We start from the raw sequence: 19,673 nt of genomic DNA on the forward strand, positions 1-19,673 counted from the left end.
AATGGGTATTTAATATTGTCATGTCCTAACTCAAAGAGTTGCATCCACCAAAAAATGGAATTAGGTGGCAATATCATATAAGGAAAACCTGATGGCAGAATTAAAAATTATAAAGATAAAGCAGAATTTTTTGATCATAGACATAGTGAATAAATAGTTTTAAATTTTAGAGCAACAAAAGAGGACAATAAGCAGCAGTTACAAAAGCTAGAGTTTTTAAAATAAATAGACAGATAATTGACATTCAAGAGTCTTAAAAGAGTGAGATGCACTTCTTGCTTTACCATTAATATGGATTTCCAATAAATCTTGGAAAACAAAGCAAGTTCCAAAAAGAATGGAAGAATGCAAATGCTTTAACTGTATTTCTAAGTGGTAAACAAGACAGTGCGGATGGGCTTGTCAATCTGATATCAATCCCAAACAATGAATGAAATACATGCTAAAATGATACATGGGAAAAGGGAATGCAAAATGTGCGCTGGATACTTGTGCTGGGAGGAGCTGAGAGTGAGACAAAGGGCCTGTGTTGGAGGAAAAAAAGGAAAAAAAAAAAAAAAAGCTCTTCTAAAAACCCACAGGGATCATGACAATCAACTGAGCAAAATCTTTGCTCAGTTCTCAGTGCAATGATCAGAAGAAATGTATGTCCACAGTTCAACAAGAGAGATGATTAAAACTTGGAAAAGGTTAATGGGAGAGTAACGAGAATTCAAACACATTTTAAAGCATGTATCACGATACCCACAAAGAAGTATATTTTGGCAATAGAGGGGTCCTCACTGTTACAGACAAGGTATAACAGATTCCAGAGGATGGCATTTGCAATGAGACAAATTCAGACTACAATGCAGAGGAACATTTTTAACAATAAGACCATTCTCGAATAATTTCTTACATACTGTCATGGGCTCCTCATCACAGGAGTGAATATTTTCCTATGCATATACTGTCATTAAAATAAAAATTAACTCAGGAAAAATTCATAGCATATGCTGTATACGAGTTAAGGTTCCATGATCACAACAGCCAGGTCTGGCTATGAGCCCTGTTGAGGTCAGAATTGTCATCATGAGGTTTTTAACACCCCATGAAGACAAATGGGACCAACCACACCACTCCTTACAAGCTTCTGTTTCAGGCAGTTTAAAAATTCGGGAACACCACTGTATGGGATGGCATGTGGGAGGATGTATTCATAAACAGAAAGGAAATGTCACTAAAGGAAATGTCTTATAATTATTAATATTTAAGATTTCAATTTCAATTGTAGTTAACACCTGCACATTGAGGACAGTGTTGTACCATGCATTGTAAAAAAAAATCTATTTCAGTTAGTTTGCAATGGATCTTGCAGCCCAATTTGAGGACAACAGTAATTTGTAGCCAGGGAACAAGCATAGCCATAACTGTTGACAGTATGCATCCTATTACTCTGAAGCACTGTTTGACTAATTCATGCAGGATGCACCACTTTATTATAGCATGGAAAAAATCTGGGTTCAAAGCTTAGCTGGCTTCTGTCTTGCAAATATTGTTCCTTTTTTATCAATGTGCTGAAGCAAGTGTGAAACACTAGTATGAAAGCACTAACAGCACATTTTCAAGTATATTGTGTTTTGTTTAGTTAAAAAAATAAGATGAAAAATGTACAGTTTGGTTGCCCACAAAATATCTGTGTAGCAGATAGAAATCTGTTGTTTTCTTATTTGAGTTCTCTGTAACATCATATATGAGAGGAAAATTTCACCATGAAACAAAGAGTCTAGCCTCTTTTGTAAAGGAAATGACCTTCCCCACGAGCTAAAAGTATTAGTATTAAAGAAATGTACATCTCTTCTTTTTCCTGTTCTTCTTTGATCAATTTTTGATTGAAAACTTGAGTACTTGGTGCAAAAATCTCAGTATGAAGAAATCTGAGCAATCTTTGTGTTCGCTTAATTGCTTTTCACCATCTTGTCCAAAGCACACGTTGTAAGGCATAGCTGCATGGACTATGATGTAATGAGATCTTGTTAGCTAAGCAAGACCAGACCTCAAGCTTAAGCAAAATAAATTCAGATAGGCTCTTTGCCCCTTGACCCAACTGTTTTGCAGTCTTTGAACAGTAAAGAAACTTGGAATCTGGTCACAGATGCCAGTGTAGAAATTCCCCTGGCTGAAGTGAACTGTCGAATGGTGTACAACCAGAGGAGCTGGTTCCCACTGCTTTCTGTCTTGTCCAAAAAAGCATGTTAAGCAAAAGAAAGATTGGGAAATTCAGAGGGAAGATGAACTGTGTCTTTATTGTGATGATTTCTGGCCAGCATATGGTCCCTTAGGGACCAAAGCCAGCTTCATAAATTAGAACCATATAGAGTTCACAAACTTATTTTATGTTCTAACTTCAGCTGAGGAGCAAAGCAAGATAGGACAGGGCAGGCTGAGAAAGAAGAAGCTGTAACTAGTTCTGACAACAATTCCTCTGAGCACATTTCAGAGGAGGGACAAATACGTCCTATTAAGCTTTGTGCAAAACCAGAATTGTTTGTCCTAAATATCTACAATAATCAATCTAACCTCTGAATAATACATAGAAAAACGAGGACTACAAAATGGAATTAAAGAAGCACTTATCATATATGTAACATTTCTAATAAGAAGCGAAATTGACCTATCCTTTTCTACCCACTGAAAATTCCTCTCTCTTCTCATTACTTAATGCTTTTTGCTAACAATTTATTACTTGAGAAGAGCTGGAGGGACAATGAGTCAGTGAAATCTTGAGATTATCTAGATTAAAGTCTCCTTACTTTAAATAATAATAAATACCTACTTATTCTGTAAAATCTGTAATTCTTTGTAAGACTTGTTTAAATAGCATCTTTGGCTAAATATTTGTCTCTTTCAACCAAACCTTATAGCTTTTTTTTTTATTATTATTATTTTTTTTTTTGTGACAGGGCTGTAAATTTTAGAGGTAGTTTTCAATTAAGACTCACCATATTATGCCATATTATGAATTTCTTTAGTTAAGAGGTAAGAAAGGATGTTCTAACCAGTAGCAGGGGGAAGGCTAGTGTTTTCACTGGCACCGATACTATATAGTCTACTTTGCCAAAAAAAAAGAAAAAAAAAAAAAAAGAAAAAAAGAAAAGATAGTTTAGGGAGATTTAACTGAAATTTTTAGCATTACAGAGATAATGTAAAAATACTTTACCCAGTCTTTGCATATGTTCTCATAATACAAGAAAAATGTTAACACAGTATCAGTGCCAGGCTAATGTAAAACAAAGGAATGACAATTCATCTTCACTCAACAAGGTCTTCAACTGTGGTGGTTTTCTATACCAAAAGATGGTACTGAGCACCTTTTTTTTAAAAGGTCTGGATAGTCTCTGTTCAACAGTAACTTGCACGTTTATATCTGGTGGAAGAAAGGAGATCATCTTCCTTGCTTATCTCTGTTGAATTCAGAAAAGCATCTTAGCAAGTCCCAGTGGAGAATTATACAGTTCTCACAGGATCACATTTTGAAAGAGTCTTCTTCCATCAACGGGAACTTTAATCATTGACAATTGCTCCAGCTGGATCGCCAGAGATGAATCATCAGAGCCTATGTTTGTAAACATAAAAATGACTGGAGGACTCTGTCAACACAGGGGCTCATCACCAACAGAGAGTAATCAAATCACTTCCAAACATTATAAATATTAGTATGGTGAAATATATATTTAAATAACTAAAAGTCTAAGAAGTAGCATTTCAGCTTGTAATTAGATATTGTATCCTCTGTTCTCGAAAGCAATACTTCTCAAAAGAGTTGGGGATCAGAGTTCATAGTCATCTGCATATAATTTCCCAATATGACACAGTGCACCAAATGTCTAATATGAGTTTAATAAATAGGCATCAGAGGAATAATGAATGAAGATAGGTGTCGAGAGTTATTACACTGTTGTTGTATTTAGCGCTGATGAAATCATTATTGAAATATTTTGACCAGTCCTGGGGTCCATGGTTCAAGAATATTGTTGAAGAAGTTCAGAGAAAAGTCACAAGCATGACTTGGGGACTGTTAATCATGCCTCAGGGTAAAAGACTCAAAGAGCTCAATCCGTTTATTTTATCAGTTTAGAATATTACAGATTGATTTGAAACAACTTCTAAGCTGTTACCATAGGGAATTTTAAAGGTTCTGTTATGGACTCCTAAATCTAGCAAATACATTAAATTAACAATAATATGATGAAATAGGAAAATCTGGACAAATTCATGCCGGAAATGAGGATACATATTTCTGCCAATTGGAGTGAGCTACTTCCTAACATCCTTAATGGCAATTGTAACATGCTTTTCTAAAAGACAGTTTGTAGCTCAAAGAATTAGCGTAGGCAACTCTAACAGTCTGCTCCATACAAGAAGCTGGACCATATGATTGTGGTGGTACTTCTGGTTTTATATTTTGCAAAGCTCTGAAATGACCAGGCTGAAACACTGAGCTTTAGGTACCTTGCAGCCATCAAAGCAAAAGACTCCAAATGCATCAGTACACAACATTATGATCCTGAGTAATCAAAAGAGACCTTAGTAATGGCATATCTGTCTCTGAACCAGGCTTGTAGGAGATAATGTATTAAATAAAATTCTGAAGAAACCGTAGGTATACCATTGGAAGTTGTTTTACAAACACAACTAGTTTGTTAAGTGTACACTAGTATATAGGATACTAATAAGTGCATGAATAAAACTCGGCACTTTTATATTGCTTTCCAGCAAAAAGACTTGTAGCTTTTTACAAAAATTAATAAGTAGAATCACTCAAAAATCCTGTTAAGTCAGTAAGTGTTATTATTTCCATTAAACAGAGGACAAATTGAGAGACAGGGAGTGCCCAAGTTCACAGAGGAATTCTATGAGTTGTCTGGGAATGAAAGAAAAGCCTTCAGAGAGCTGTTCCTGTGCTTTAATCTATTTATTTATTTATTCATTTATTTTAAACCAGGCACGCTATAAAAATCCTGGCAGGTGACATTCCTGTTCTGGTGTCAGTATTGATCCAGCCCTGTGTCCAGTGCCAGAAGACACTGATGCTGAAAGCATTGTCTCTCTCCAATGACATATAGAAAGTAAAGTCTTACCCTGTGACTTATTCGTCATTGCATTGGTATAAGGAAGTGGTGATATTGATTTTAGTGTCTTGTCAAAATTCCAACTTGGATAATTAGTTTATTCTTACCTAAACTCCTTGATTTTCTGTATAGATGGTACTTTTCATATGCCTCCCCGCAGAAAAGAGTGCCTGTACTATTGGAACAGAAAAGTTTGCAGTATTAAATGAATCAAACCAAAGAACAATATAGCATGTCTGCCACTTTATGACATTTTTGTAAAGGATTCTGCAGTAAAACCAGTTAGGGGTGCACAATAATTTTAAAAGGGCATAAATAAAAATAAAAATAAAAAATAAAATAAAATAAAATAAAATAAAATAAAATAAAATAAAAAAAAGAATCTTAATGCAGAACTCTCCTTTGTTCTAAAACTAAGACTTTAAAAAACAAACAAGCAAACAAACAAAAAACTGTTTTTAGAAAGTTTAGGAATTGCCTTAATAATAGCAAATGTCCATTATTTGGATATGTTATGGGTGGAAGACATGATGAAATTCAAGGAAAAATGGTGAAAATGGTACATATTAAGCAACAATTAGTTTACTGGACTTAAAGCAAGAAAAAAATGGACTTCTAGCAAAAAAAAAAAAAAAAAAAAAAAAAGTTCCATCTGTTACCAGCATTGAACAAAATCAGCATAAAATGAGGCAACATTATTTTGGTCTTTGATCTCTTGGATGCTTTATGACAGAGGTCATAAATCATGTAATTATTATCTGATATCAAGACAGCTTGAATTAACCTCTTACATTCCTGAGGCAATGAGAGACCTCAACGCAAGTCAAAGTCTGCTTGTGTGGAATAAGTGACGTTACTGGGGGAAACAAGTCCCTTTCCTCCCATTTTAGTCTAATCTGGACTTTTGAAAACTTTAGTGGGACAGAGATGGAAAATATCACACTGAAAGTCACTGGATCATAGACATGTCCTGTTTGTTTCTGAAAGCTGCATCTCTGATTTGTAAATCACATCATCACTTGGGTTCTGGCTTCTTTTAATTGTAGACTTCCTCTTTCCTTTTACTCCTCTTCATCAGGAGAGGTCAGCTCAAGATGCCTCTATGTTCTGGCTGCTAAGATCCAGGAAAATACAAAAGGCCTTTAATTCTGACATTTCATTCCTGCCATTGATATGAAACAGCCTGCATTTGACGAGCCTCAGAAAACAGCAACGAATAGTATACATTTGGATTTTTTTTGGCAGTATTGATTAGGGATTTTTTTGTTGTTGTTATTTTATTTTATTTTATTTTATTTTATTTTATTTTATTTTATTTTATTTTTTCCTCCTGTAATAGAAAATTTCCAGGAACGCCAGTACTTCTTTTTTCTTTTAAACTTTTTTTTTTTTAACTTTTTTTTTTTTTTTAATCTGTAAATTGGCCAGCAAGAATGATGGGCATATTATGATTGAAACACCTTATTTTTATGTATACAGCAGATAATCATTTGCAGTAGGCACCACACATATATATTGTGAAAAACAGGCACACAATAGAAAGTCTTTCACAAAAGAAATGTACTGTTCCAAAAGAGCGATATACCTGAAATACTTTATAACAAAAATACAGCTGCTAGACTAATAACATCAGAACCAGGTCACACAGAACCATGAGCAATAATTCAGCATTTCGAGTACCAGAAGAAGAAAAGAAGACAATATGTAAGCTTCATAATGAAAAACATAGCAGAATAAACAGAGAAGAATCTTTTAGTAGCAACACTTGGAGCTGAAAGGGAGATGGGCTGAGTTACATGCACATCCTCACAGGAAGGGGACTGGATTAGGTAGCCCATAAAATGATGTACTTGAAAAACAGTTATGTACCGCTTTGGCTCAGCCAGATGGCAAGTCCTGTTTTCAGGCTGCTCTTGCACTGGATTCCCCACTGCTGAAATGAAAAGTGCAAATTTGAGAATCAGTTTTTTTTTTTTTTTTCCTAGTAACATGCCACTTTCACTATGTCAGTGGCTTCTTGAAAGATTTAACCAATGTTACTATCAAGTGTGGCCACCCACTTCTTTGCTCCGCTCTAAGGAAAATGCTTGCTTTTCACTATGCATTTATGGTGCATCATTATTATTTCTCTATTCTTTTTAATTTTGGACTTACGGTAATAAAGATGACTGTTCAAATTTCTGAGTACTTAGCCGGGATTTTATGCAGATACAGCCATCATGAAAATGATAGGCTCCCTGGGCTTCTGTCCAGTCAGATGCTACAAACAACCCAAACCTACACGTAAGCTGTGCAGGCTGAGCTCCCACAGGGACAAAAGCCTTGACTTAATATTTCACTATAGGTATAACCAGAATCTGAGGTGCTTTGCAGTCAAGGCCTGAAAAAAACCTTTTCTGCAAATACTGTATTTGTCATTGCAAGGGACTTGTAAGATTTGAGGAAGGCTCCTTTTGCCCTTTTGTCCTGCATACACATGCAAAAGATAGGGACAGACACATCCAGTTTGCAAAGCATCCGGACTGCAAGGCATTGTGTAAGAATAATACATCTGATTACTTGTCTAGTGTATGTGCAAACAAAGACTTGCGCAAGTGAGCGGGCACAGTTCAGTATTTTGATAACAGAGATAGCAAAAGGTTTGGAGATTTTCCATGCTATTGAAAGCTTTTTTTTTTTTTTTTTTTTTTTTTTTTTTTTTTTTTTCTTACACTGATTTAAAAAGATAGTTCTGAAATGAAAAAATGAAATTTGGAATCTTCGCTACTTCCTGACTCAGTGCTCCTTCCTCCTAACAAAGGAAGGGCAAGCCAAGGTGCAGTATGGCATCGGATCAGGCATCAATCCTATACAGAGCTATTTCTCTGAGGATAAAGTTATATAAAGACAAACTGTGCAAATTATACCATACTATATAGTTTATTTTAACTAGTACTTAAATGGACTCACAAAAATACTGAATTCTTTTAGCAGGAATGAACGAAAAGATTTTTGAAAAATCCTACCAACACCATTGTCTAGACAAGACTTAGCTCTTTTGAGCTAAGTCCACATTTGACATATCACTATAAATTAGGGTGAAATCCCCTGAAATCAGGAGAAAGATCCTTAAAATCTTCTGTAAAAGATAGGAAAATCCTATTTAGGAGTAGAGCCATGAAAGAATGTAGTAATAGCCATTTTGCCATACCTATTAAATGTTCCAATCAGGCTAACATTTATTGGTGTAACATCTTCCTAAGTTCCCACAAATCTTCAGAGGGTTGTTTGAAAGTTCTTAATTTTGCTATGCAGTCTGTGATAGAAAAAAAATGCTTAGGCACTGTGTATTAGAGTCTGTGTAATGATAGATCTCACTGTGGAGTGTGATGCATGAGAAGCACATGGCTTTATGCCAGATTTATGTTCTCTTGAAATTGGGGTTGACCTGAGCTTCAAGTCAAAATAACTTATCCTTTATGTAAGTCACATTTGGTATAGCTGTGAGTAAAAATGAGACTGAGAACTGCATTGCTTTCTGAAGAAAATAGTTTAGACTCTTATCTATCTACTCAGTAAATATATATATATATTTATATTGTGTAAACTAAGTTGCAAATATGCAGGAATTTCAAATCACTGCATGCTCTTCTAAAGAAGATAAACCCAGGGCAGTCACTGTCTCATGATTAGAATAAATAATTACCTGAAAGCACAGTGTAAGGTCCATAGAAATCAACAGGAATCTATTGACTTTGTGGAATTTTAGACCAGACTCTTGAAGAAGTTGGGTAAATCACTCCTCCTGCACATCACTTCATTCATCTGCTCGGTGACTACAACATGCCTACACACTCTGTGACAAGTGAGAGTCTATTAAGTGACTCCCACAGCATTTTCTGCTTTCATCTGGGAAACTCCTTTATTAGTGATAAGCCTCTACACCCTGGCATACATGTACCAGTCGAGGGGAGGAACATGTTTGTAAACCAGATGCTTTGACGTAGCTGGAACTTAGAAGGGAGGCAGCAGTACTTGGCAAACAAACTTGTAATAAGTGCACTTTGCTCGAAATGTTTATAATTTGTTCTTGAAAAATATGCTGAGAAGATGGGCACTAGACAGTGCTTGACTTTGAAGTTCAAGTTTGAAGGTGGGGATCCTAAATACCTCCCAAGGAACATTTGAAAAAAAACAGCCTGGTGCTCCATAAAGTAAAGAATTTGCTTGAGGAGAGGGGATAGGGAGACTTAACAAGTCCTACCGTCCTTTCATCTGCAAAGAAATTATCAAGATCTGGAGAAAGACAGCTTCATTGTAAGCAGCAGTAAGTTCATGTGAAATCTTAATCTGCTGGTAGATTTTTGAAGAGAAGCACACAGGTTTACCAAATACCTCCTCCAAACTGTGTTAATACTCTCAGTTTAGCAGCATAGTAAAAAAAAAAATAAAATAAAAGAAAAATTCAAATACATAAGTACAAAAAGGGGTCTTACTGACTACTTGATATTTTCTTAAAATAACTCATAAAGGAATTACTTCGCTCAGTTAGGATGTGTGTGATGCCTACTAATGATCCACAAAATGCTACTCCCAAGAAACCACCAGACACTAGAGTTCCTTCTGGAGACAGTCGGATCAGAGAGTTAAAAAAACACGACCTCAGGTGCTCAAAATATGAGGACTAACCTAACAGTTTCCTCCCTGTGACATTCCCATTGCATGACAGAGGAGAAATGCATGTAGAATTGTTGAACAGGGATGGAGGGTAAACAGAATGATTTTCGGAAATGAAGCTCAGCAATTTATTGACATTTAGAATTTCACTGAATAAAAAGGGAGAAGTTTTATGGTTTACATTTTTACAATCAAATAAATTCATCTCTGTTTTGATCTCAAGCTGGGAGGGATGCCACAACATGAAGGGGAGCTGAGGGCAATTCAAAAGCCTCAGGATTTTTCCTTCCATTTCTTATCCCGTCTCCCCCATTTCTTTTTCCCTCTCTGTGTCCCTTTTCTGCCTTGCTCTCCTCTCATATTAGACGAAATTTCTTTACTGTAAGACTGCCACAGTTGGTGGGGATCACTGAGGACAAGGAGGTAAGTAGTGTTTGCATGGAACTTGCATCTAGGCAGGAGCTACCTGCTTGGCAGGGAATTAAGTTTTTTTGTAAAAGCTCTGGGCTGGGAACGGATCTTCATAGAATAGTTCAGTTGGAAGGGACCTTCAAAAATCATCTGGTACAACTGCCTGACCTCTTCAGGGCTAACCAAAAGTTAAAGCTTATTACTGAGGGTGTTATCCAAATTCCTCTTGAACGCTGATAAGAATGGGGCATCAACCACCTTTCTAGGAAGCCTGTTCCAGTGTTTGACTGCCCTCACAGTAAAGAAAATTTTCCGAATACCCAGTCTGAACCTCCCCTGGCACAGCTTTGTACAGTTCCTGTGCATCCTGTCATCCATTACCAGGGAGCAGTGACCAGCACCTCCCTCTCCACTTCTCTTCCTCAGGACATTGCAGAGAGCAACGGGTTACCTCTGAGCCTTCTTATCTCCAGACTAGACAACCCAAGTGTCCTCAGCCTCTCCTCATAGGACATGCCCTACATCCCTTTTACCAGCTTTGTGCTGGGGGAAGATCAGTCTTTGGGGGATGCTGTGAAGATCTGGTGGCCAGTGGAAGTCAGGAACCTGCCAGGAGCAAGGTGGTCTGGCTAAAGCTTGCTTGGTGAGCAAAGCAATAAAGGAGTCCAGGGGGCTTCTGCTGGAAGGTTGGTGGCAGGATCTGGGGGAACTCAGGGACTGGGGCAGGTTACCTGTGTCTTGGAATGGAGTTTTGGTGAGGGGAAATAAGCAGTACAGACACTTGGGATGGTTGACATGGCTGGAGGTTGGGGACCTGAAATCCCACAGAAAAGATAGAAGGCAGAACTTAAATAGCTTGGAACTGCTGCCTGAGAGACTATGTCAAAGGCAGGTAAAATAGGAAGAGCTAAGTAAAATAATACCCAGGGATTAATTGTTGCATAAAAAGCAGTCATAATCTTACCAAATTTTGTCTGTGTTTAATTAAGCATGTGAATAGTTTCACTGATACCTAGAGGGAATACACATGAGTAAAGATAAACACACAAGATAGAAACCTGAAATACAAAATGGTGCATAAAACCAGGAATAATTAATACAGACTGGCAAGTGCTGAGGATAAAAAAAAAAAAAAAAAAAAAAAGAGTGGAGAGAAGGGTAAATATTTTTTTGAAAAGAAAGAAGCAGATGAGAAGAAAACTATTTGATACTTTATAAATTATTTTCTGTTGATGGTTTAGATGTATGAAAACACATTCAATATTGATATTGCTCTTAAAAGCTCAATGTAGAATATATTAAAGAAAGTATATTCAGCTTTCTCAGATTAGTAAGCAGGCAAGATTTGCATTTAAAATAAGAGTCCAGATCGTGAACCCTCTCAGACAGGGTTAAACCAGACCAGAAAAAATTGCAGGGTCAGGGCCAAGGCAGCTGCCTGCATGCCTGTTATGTCTGTCATTGTTTGTTTTGTCTTTTTGGACTTGTAAGCTCTTCAGGCTAGGAGCACTCACCATGGGGCCCGACCAACCACCAGTGGCTTCAGTGGGCACTGGGTAAGGCTTTGTTTGTCCAGCATTTAGTGCAGAGGTGTCAGGGCCCGACTGGGACTTAGCTATATATGTAATACAAAGCAACCATCTCTCAGGATCTACGTGGGCACTGCACTTAAATACGGCAGTTCTTGAATATTTTTTTCTTATATTGGGACTGTGCAGACATGAAATTGTGCCCAGATAGAGCCAGTCAGAGGTTTCAGGTCTTAGAAATTGTTATGATCAATGAAGGCAGTGTAAAAAAAAAAAAAAAAATAAAAAAAAAAAGAAAGATGGAAAGGCAGCTTAAAAGCATTTCTTAAAAGCATCTATGTCTATTTTCATAGCAGTTGTGGCACAAATGGAGCAGCGCTCAGAGACGGAGGGTTCCGGTGACTTTTCGGTGGACGCAGAAGACTTGCTGTCATATTTCCACGTTCCGGGAACAATAACTATTACCGGGGCAGGGAAGAGCTGACCAGGTGCGAGCCGCGCCCTGGCAGCGCGCAGCGGGGCGCGCAGCGGGGCGCGCAGCGGGAGAAGAGCGGCGCTTTGGTGCCACCGCGTGGCTCACGGAGGAGCAGGGCGGAGGGGGCCGCCCACCCCCTCGGCCCGTTCCCGGTGTTTAATTACTCCTCGCTGTATTAAGGCAGCGGAGCGAGGCCGTGTTGTTTCCAGGATGAGGCTGTGCGAGACGCACGGGGAGAGCTTCCAGGATTCAATAGCACTTAACAAGAAAATTCTTTGTTTTTCGTGTAGAATTACATAAAACTTTGAAGAGCTGGGCTTGATAATGCCAGAGGAGGAGATGTGCTGGCTGCCGGTAATTGGATTTCAGCTTTACTTCAGCTGTAGCTGAAGTGCAGATTGGGTCATTGTGCAGCCCGCAGATAACGTGCCTCTCTCTATTCGCACGCAGATGAGCCACTACCAGCAGTCACAGTTTCGAGTGGAGTTTGGCGTGGTTCATGATCCCTGGAACACAGCATGTTGAAGTCTTCTTCGTTTCCCTCCTCCTCTCTGTTCCCCTCTCACCCCTCCTATTCCAAAATCCATCCGCTTCTTTTTTGCAGACCAGATATTCGCAGGGTGCACTTCCCAGAATCATTGTGTGCTGCATTTCTCATAACACTTTCATAGATGTAACAGGCATCATACACAACTGGAGAACCCAGAACAAATTCAGGGTAAACTTTTTGACTTCTGGAATTGGAAGAGTCTTGAGGTTAATCAGGTGTGTGACACCTCATAAGTGTCACCTCATAAGTGACACCTCTGGAAGCCTCGAGCCAAATTTGGAGAGTGTGTTAAAAGTGGTGTATTTTGGACTCTTTCTCTCCACTCCAAGGAAATCTACTATTTCAATAAAAAAATGTCCAAATGAAGTTCAATGGAGAAACTAGGAGCAAACATAATGCTGGGGAAGGAAGAGCGACCACTGATTTTATGAAGCCTTTCTACAAATAGTAGCAAAAGCTTCTCATAGTGCAGTCATTTACCTATTTGGCCTAGATCTTTCCTGTCCTTCCTGGCAATTAATGTCAAGGAGCAGCACTAACCATCTATTCATGGTTAGGGTTTGCAGAAAATCCTGTTGGCAACTGGTTAAAGGGCTACGGGGGCCCTGAATACTCTTTCTTACATAATCTATTCTTGGACCTTCAGAGCTGACATATAAAATCTGGGTTCCTACAGCTGAAAATATACTTCAAGTGTTGCTTAGTGTGTGCAAATATTTACAATGCTACCTGTGACTCCAGGCTGCCTTGCTGCCTTTCCTAGTGATTTGTTAGACTCTTTTTGGCTCTTTTTTTTTTTTTTTTTTTTGGGTGGGGGTGGTGGTGGGGGGTGGGGGGAGCAGAATTCTTAAGGCTAAATCCAACAGTGCCTAGAAAAACTTGCAGTGAGTTCAGTAGCAAATTCCATTTGTGGCCAGGAAATTCCAATTGCATTGAACTCAATGGCAAAAGTTCTAGTGTTTTCAAGATTGTAAGAGTTCCTCTCTATCCTTTGTTTATACAAAACTGCTCAGAGAAAGTGATAAATATTACAGCATTTCAAAGTTACTTCTGGAACTAAATTGACCAGAAATTCACAGGTGTTACATATGTTTAGTATGTTCCTGTGTATAATTTCAACATACAAATCACTTTTGAGATTAAAGAAAAGGCCTCTACATCATCCTAAGGTTAAAATATATGGTAGTATAAAGATTATATCTTCTCAATCCATGTGTACATTTCTAGTTTATGAACAAAGCCACTTATATATATATATATAAATAGAAAAATGCATTAAAAGATTCGTATTGAAAACAAAATGCAAACACTGCAAGCCAAGCAAGAAAGACACTGATACTAAGTATTTCCTTCAAGTGAAAATTGAGGATCCATAGTATTTTGAAATTCAGTGATGACCCATCTTGTATATCAGTACATCTCCACAGTACTTAGAGTTGGCATTAGCTGAGTCACTTGCTACTTTCAGTTACAGCTCCCTCATAGAGAAGGTATATTAGAAAAATCAATAGAGAAATCAATACATTTTACCCAAGTTATCAGATGTGCCCCAGATGCTTAAGTTGTTAAATAACATTTGATTCAAATAAAATGTATCTCACACCCTTTGTACTGAAGTGAGAGTTGGCATATATTTCTCTTCCCTCCCCTCTCCATTCCCAGTTGAGTAGCATTTGCACTCTGGCACCAATTTATGTGGAATTTCAATGTGTGTTTGAAATAAAATTGATTAGCATTTTCTCTCCTGAAGAACTGTCTTAAGATCATCCCAAAATTTACAGGAAATTAGGTTGTATAAAAAAGCTTTTTAGTTTTATTTCCCAAATAAAGAAATAATGCAACATAATGAAAGGCTGTGCAAGAGAGAGCTCTAGGAGTACTTTAAAAAAGCAACAGTCAATGAAGTGGAAAAACGAGGGAACAAAGACTGGATTTCACAGTAAACTGTTTCCATTGGATTTCATCTCTAGATATTACATTGATATTTTATGTGCATACAAATTATATTCCAAGGGAACACTACAGGGTAAATTAACAGTGCATTGCACATAGATTAGACATGCAAATGACAAAAATGGGAGGTAAGTACGTAGAAAATATATCCCTAAATCAGCATGTACTTAACTCATTGACAAACAGGAACACCAGGGAAGCGTTTTAAGATGTACTACATTTTTCAGGAAGACACATAGCTTTTGGTAAAGATGTTGGTAGTACTCTTCTCAAATTCCCTCACAACAGCATTGTCTTTAACATGAGCATTATTTGCAGGCTAATTCTTAAAGTGATATGTGAAAAAAAAAAATCCAGGGGCTGCATGATTTCTTGGTGTTAGCAGAACCCAGTGGTTCTTATCTGCAGGTTAGAATAACACTTCAGTACCTATTTAGTGAACTTCCAGTGGGGTGGGAGATTTCGCTATTTCCAAAGCTTAACAACTACCAAAGAAACCTACTGCAAACTGCAATGTTGGTAAACTTTGCTGGCGGATTGTAGTGACTAAGATTTGAAGGAATGAGAACAATGACAAGATGCAAGTCTGGGGGAAAGAAGGAGGTTATCCACATGAGTACTTGACCAGTGCAGTATAGATTGCATCTATTTAAGCAGACTTGCATTCACCCAGTGTAATTGCAGTGTTGTAGCTGGCAGATAAGTCTGGTATTTTTACTCCATTGGAGTAATCAGAAATTTCATCTTGTGTAAGTTAACTAGTACTGATGACTTTTGAAGTCATGTATTCAATGTAAACTGCTAGCCTATCTTAACCAGTTTACCTGAATGATCTTCACTACTCTACCACCATTGTAGCTAGAAGATCTCATTAAGTGCTGGCTCATACCTGTGTATCACATCTGTATTTATGCTTCCAGTGAGAGCTCTTTGGGTGTCTTGCAGCTCCTCACTTTGTAAAAGTAAAGATGTCATTCACTTCAGAAGCCAAACATTTTGGAGGAAGAGGCTAAGAAAATATCAGTGCAAAGTCTTCACTGCACTGTCATACAGCTCTATGATAGTATATAATTACTTTTTCAGCTGTATTGAAAAAAAGGGTGAAAAGATGTTCTGAGAGAAAGCTAAGGACTCATCATGTCTGAGCAGTTAGACTGCTGTTGACACAGAATGGCAGCATCATCCAGTATCTTGTTTCAGACAGTCAATACACAAAAGGATTGTGTCCCCTGCTTCAGTCTTTTCTGTTGGTCTTGTATCACTTGCCTCCATCATGGACACCAATATCAGGCACAATTTTGGATACCAGAATACTATTTATTCATCCAGACCCAACCAGGACCTCAAAAAGATTGACCTAGCATCCCCTTCCTTCAAAACTGTTGCCAACCAGCCTTCTGCCTCTGAAAATATCTCATTTTGAGATGAATGTCACTGCTGAGAGGTCTGAAGAGCATGATTGCACATGCTTTAATTAAAGGTCTTGGGTCTGACAGGCTGTGACGTTATCTAATATATAGCTTTTCCTTCAGAGCTGCAGATCACTGTTTTGTGAACTAGTACTTTTTCTGAGCACTGTCTCCAGTTTGCCAACTCACACCATTGACATGATGGACCCAAAGTAGTGACAAAACTTCAGAGGAGTAATCAGTATCATTTGGTGTCATTTCAAGATTCTGTCCAGATCCGAAACATCTCCATGATGTTGGGACAACAAACAACTGTGAGCTGATCTTCACTGAACCAAGGCTAAAGCATTTTGAATCCTTTTATTCAAAGTAATTGTGTTGGCACTTTTAGGAAAATGGAGACGGGTTGTTTCAAGTGTCAGATCATATATTTTGCCAAAAAGTCAAGTATGTTGAATAAATCTCTCCCATACAGTTAAGAAAGTATACAGTTCTACACAGTGGGTACTTCAAACCCTTTATTTAGTCTGCTTCTCCTGTGAGTCACAGAACATAAAAATTCATAAAAGAATATTTGAAATAAATGTCTTCGCTCACATAGCCACCAAGGACCAGACTTCGTGTCATCACTGATATAAACCCTTCAGTAAAATCTTGGACACTACTATTTTGCAAAGAATGAAGATTTGCGTATGCACTTTGCTTGGAAGAGTCAATCCCTAATGTAAACACATCTTAGGTATTTTTTAAGATACTATGGAGAAGTTTGCCATCCTGCAGTCAAATGGGTAATTTTGCTTTTCAGAGTAGTTGATGTAATAGCAGTTTTCAGGGAAAAATAATTTACTTTTAAAAAGCAATGTTCTTTTATTTTTTATTTTTTTGGATAGAATTAAAATCTTGTTTCTTCTTTCGGTATTTGTCCCCTGTAATCTACTATTTAAAGCACAGCATAAATTCACAGCAACATCCACTGGCCATGCTAGGCAATATTTCTTCTTTGATCTTTCAAGTGAGAGGATTCTATTGAAGCACAGTTAGAAAAATTAACCTTTCCAGTTGCTTTTCACATGTATACATCAAACTGCCATTCTAGGGAACAATTCATTGGCCTGGCTTGTTGGATCTTGGAAACTTGTCTCTGCTTTTGTTTGCTAACAGATTACTTTGTTAATTCCAAAGCTTTAGCAAGCACCTTGTTTTTCCAACAGAATTTTATTCATCTGTTCTTGTTCTATATGAATAGATTTCTTCTGGTCACTGAGAGATAGGACTTTGCTTTCACATTCATACATTTTCCCCTGGCTAATTATTTGAAATGTTTGACACCCCAGATGTACAAACAGTCATTGGCCTCTGTGGAGTTTGTTGGGCTGCACATTGGCGATGGATTTAAAAAATGCACTTGGACACGTATTGAATCCATAAAAGAATGTATTCACACTGCATATAGTTGGGCCTGAACTCTACTGCCCTTCATAGTCATTCACATTGGCACAAAAATCTGAACTGACTTCCAAAAGTTAAAGATCAATCTGTTAAAGATCATGCTACTAAAAAAAAATAAAAATTATAATTTGACAAATGGAATTCCAGTTTGTATTTTCAGACTTATCATGATTTTTTTTTTGGGGGGGGAGGGGAGCGGGAAGAGGGTGAGGAGTGGGGAGGGATGAGGGTTGGTGGTGGTGGGGTTTTAATTTTCTGTTGCTTAGATTTAGGTCCCTGGAAGATTAGAAGATTGTCTTCAAAGTGGTCTGTTTTGATGGCAGTCTGAAACAATCAAAGAGGGAAGAGAATCAGAAAATGGACAAGAATGAGTGAGCATCTGGCTTTGTGAGTACATTTGTGAAACTCCTCTGAGAGGCAGAGGAAGATCTCTTCTCCAGTCCCTGATCTACTGTGTGTTCAGAGTTAACAATGAAGGACACGCTGCAGCAGAGACTGCTTTTCAAATTTCTGTCCATGCAGGAAGCTGCTCCTTGCCTCTGGACTGTAAGAACCGAAATCAGTAGAACCCAAAATTTGACTTCACATTTAAATAAATATACACTAAAAATTACACCGTTTTCCCAGCTTTAAGATACATCAGGTTTACCTAAGTCTCTATGCTTCTTATGCAGAGTAGTCATCAAGCTGGCTGCTGAATTATTTCCTTATAAGATCATTTAACTTCAAAACTTCATACTATACAGGTCACATGTTCTGGTGATATTCAGAAGGGAATTGTCACTTTCAGACAACTAATATCAGTCATTCTGCTATCTATATTTGGATTGCAGGCTCAGGAAAGTGTGATGGCAGTTATTAACTGCTCTCAAGAAATCCACTTGCAAGATGGATTTATTTCTTGATTAATGATGGAGATATTCAAGTATTAATTCCAGTTTTTTATATCACAAACTTGATATCATCCTTGTTCTCTCCACCCTTAAAATTACTATGATTACTCTAATTGTTAGAAAGCTATTATTTGATTCAGATTTGCAAAGTAATTATCAGCTAGTAGCACATCTGCCATTTCTTACTAAATTTTGGTATGTATTGTTGTATCTCAATTAACAAAAGATCTACTAACTGAAGCACTGCTACATGAATTCTAGTAAGGCTTTCAAGCATGACATAAATTTTGTACTGATTGATTCTGACTTACTGTGTGCTGTTAAATTTGTTGCTTTGCATTTCAGAACTGTTCTGTGAACCCAGTGCTTGACGGTTTTTACAGTGATTTTCTAGTCTGCAGCAATCAGATGTACATGTAAAGGTTTTAACTGATGGAGCATCCTTTATGACATTGTTTTTACTCTTGCTTTGTGAGATGTATTCTCATTACCTTCTTTCTTTGATTGTGTCACAGGCTACAGGGATTAAATAGAATTATAGTTTTTAATCTCATCTTTGAGATGGTACTACTAACATAATGGGATAATTATCTCCACATGTCTAGCTTCTCTTTCATGAATATGAGGAACAGTGGAGGCAGCAAACATACCAGCTATTAATACTGGAGCATCATTGATTTGCTTTTTACTCCAACCATACTTATATAAAGTTATTCAACTTGTTGCAAAATTATAAACCACTTAACAATTACAAGATTTTGAGCATTTGTAAATATGGAAACATGCTTGTGTGCACACAAACATACATGTATACCACAAATGTCTGTTAGTGTTTCTATATTAAACAATTTCAATAACTCACTACTACACTCTTTAAGAAGCATCTTGTTCTGAAAAAAGTACACTGACAGTATAGTATATAGTATACAAGTACACAAGTATACAAGTATACTAATAGTTCGTTTGATGTGTCATGCTGTTTTCTCAACACTGTAAGCACTTCTGGGCTATGAAGTTCAGATTGTGTGTGTTTTTTTGTGAAAATACTTTCATGATCTTTTTTAGAAACTATTGTCAGACAAAACCCATTTCAAAGCATCTGCAGGCTTTTCTCAAACTCCTTCTCCAGTCTCCAGATTTAGAACAATCTCTGCTTACAATGGTTTCCTTTTGCGACTTCTTCTAATTTCAGTAATTTATCTTACTGGTGGTACAAATAACTATAGCCATGAAAATA

General features: G+C 37.4%; 1 long non-coding RNA gene across 2 annotated transcripts in view; it reads left to right on the plus strand.

Moving 5' to 3' along the window:
- Nucleotides 1-19,310, plus strand: part of LOC121066760 — a 29,607-nt gene extending 10,297 nt beyond the window's left edge. The window contains exons 1-3 of one of the 2 annotated variants that reach the window (XR_005817947.1): nt 10,134-10,190; nt 12,061-12,195; nt 17,810-19,310. This is a non-coding gene — a long non-coding RNA (uncharacterized LOC121066760). Of the gene's footprint in view, nt 1-10,133; nt 10,191-12,060; nt 12,196-17,809 lie in introns of those variants that run through there. The other variant, XR_005817946.1, reaches the window with a different exon arrangement.
- The last annotated feature ends 363 nt before the right edge of the window (nt 19,311-19,673 follow it).

This window comes from Cygnus olor, chromosome 1 (genome assembly GCF_009769625.2).
Source record: "Cygnus olor isolate bCygOlo1 chromosome 1, bCygOlo1.pri.v2, whole genome shotgun sequence".
Lineage (NCBI taxonomy): Eukaryota > Metazoa > Chordata > Aves > Anseriformes > Anatidae > Cygnus > Cygnus olor.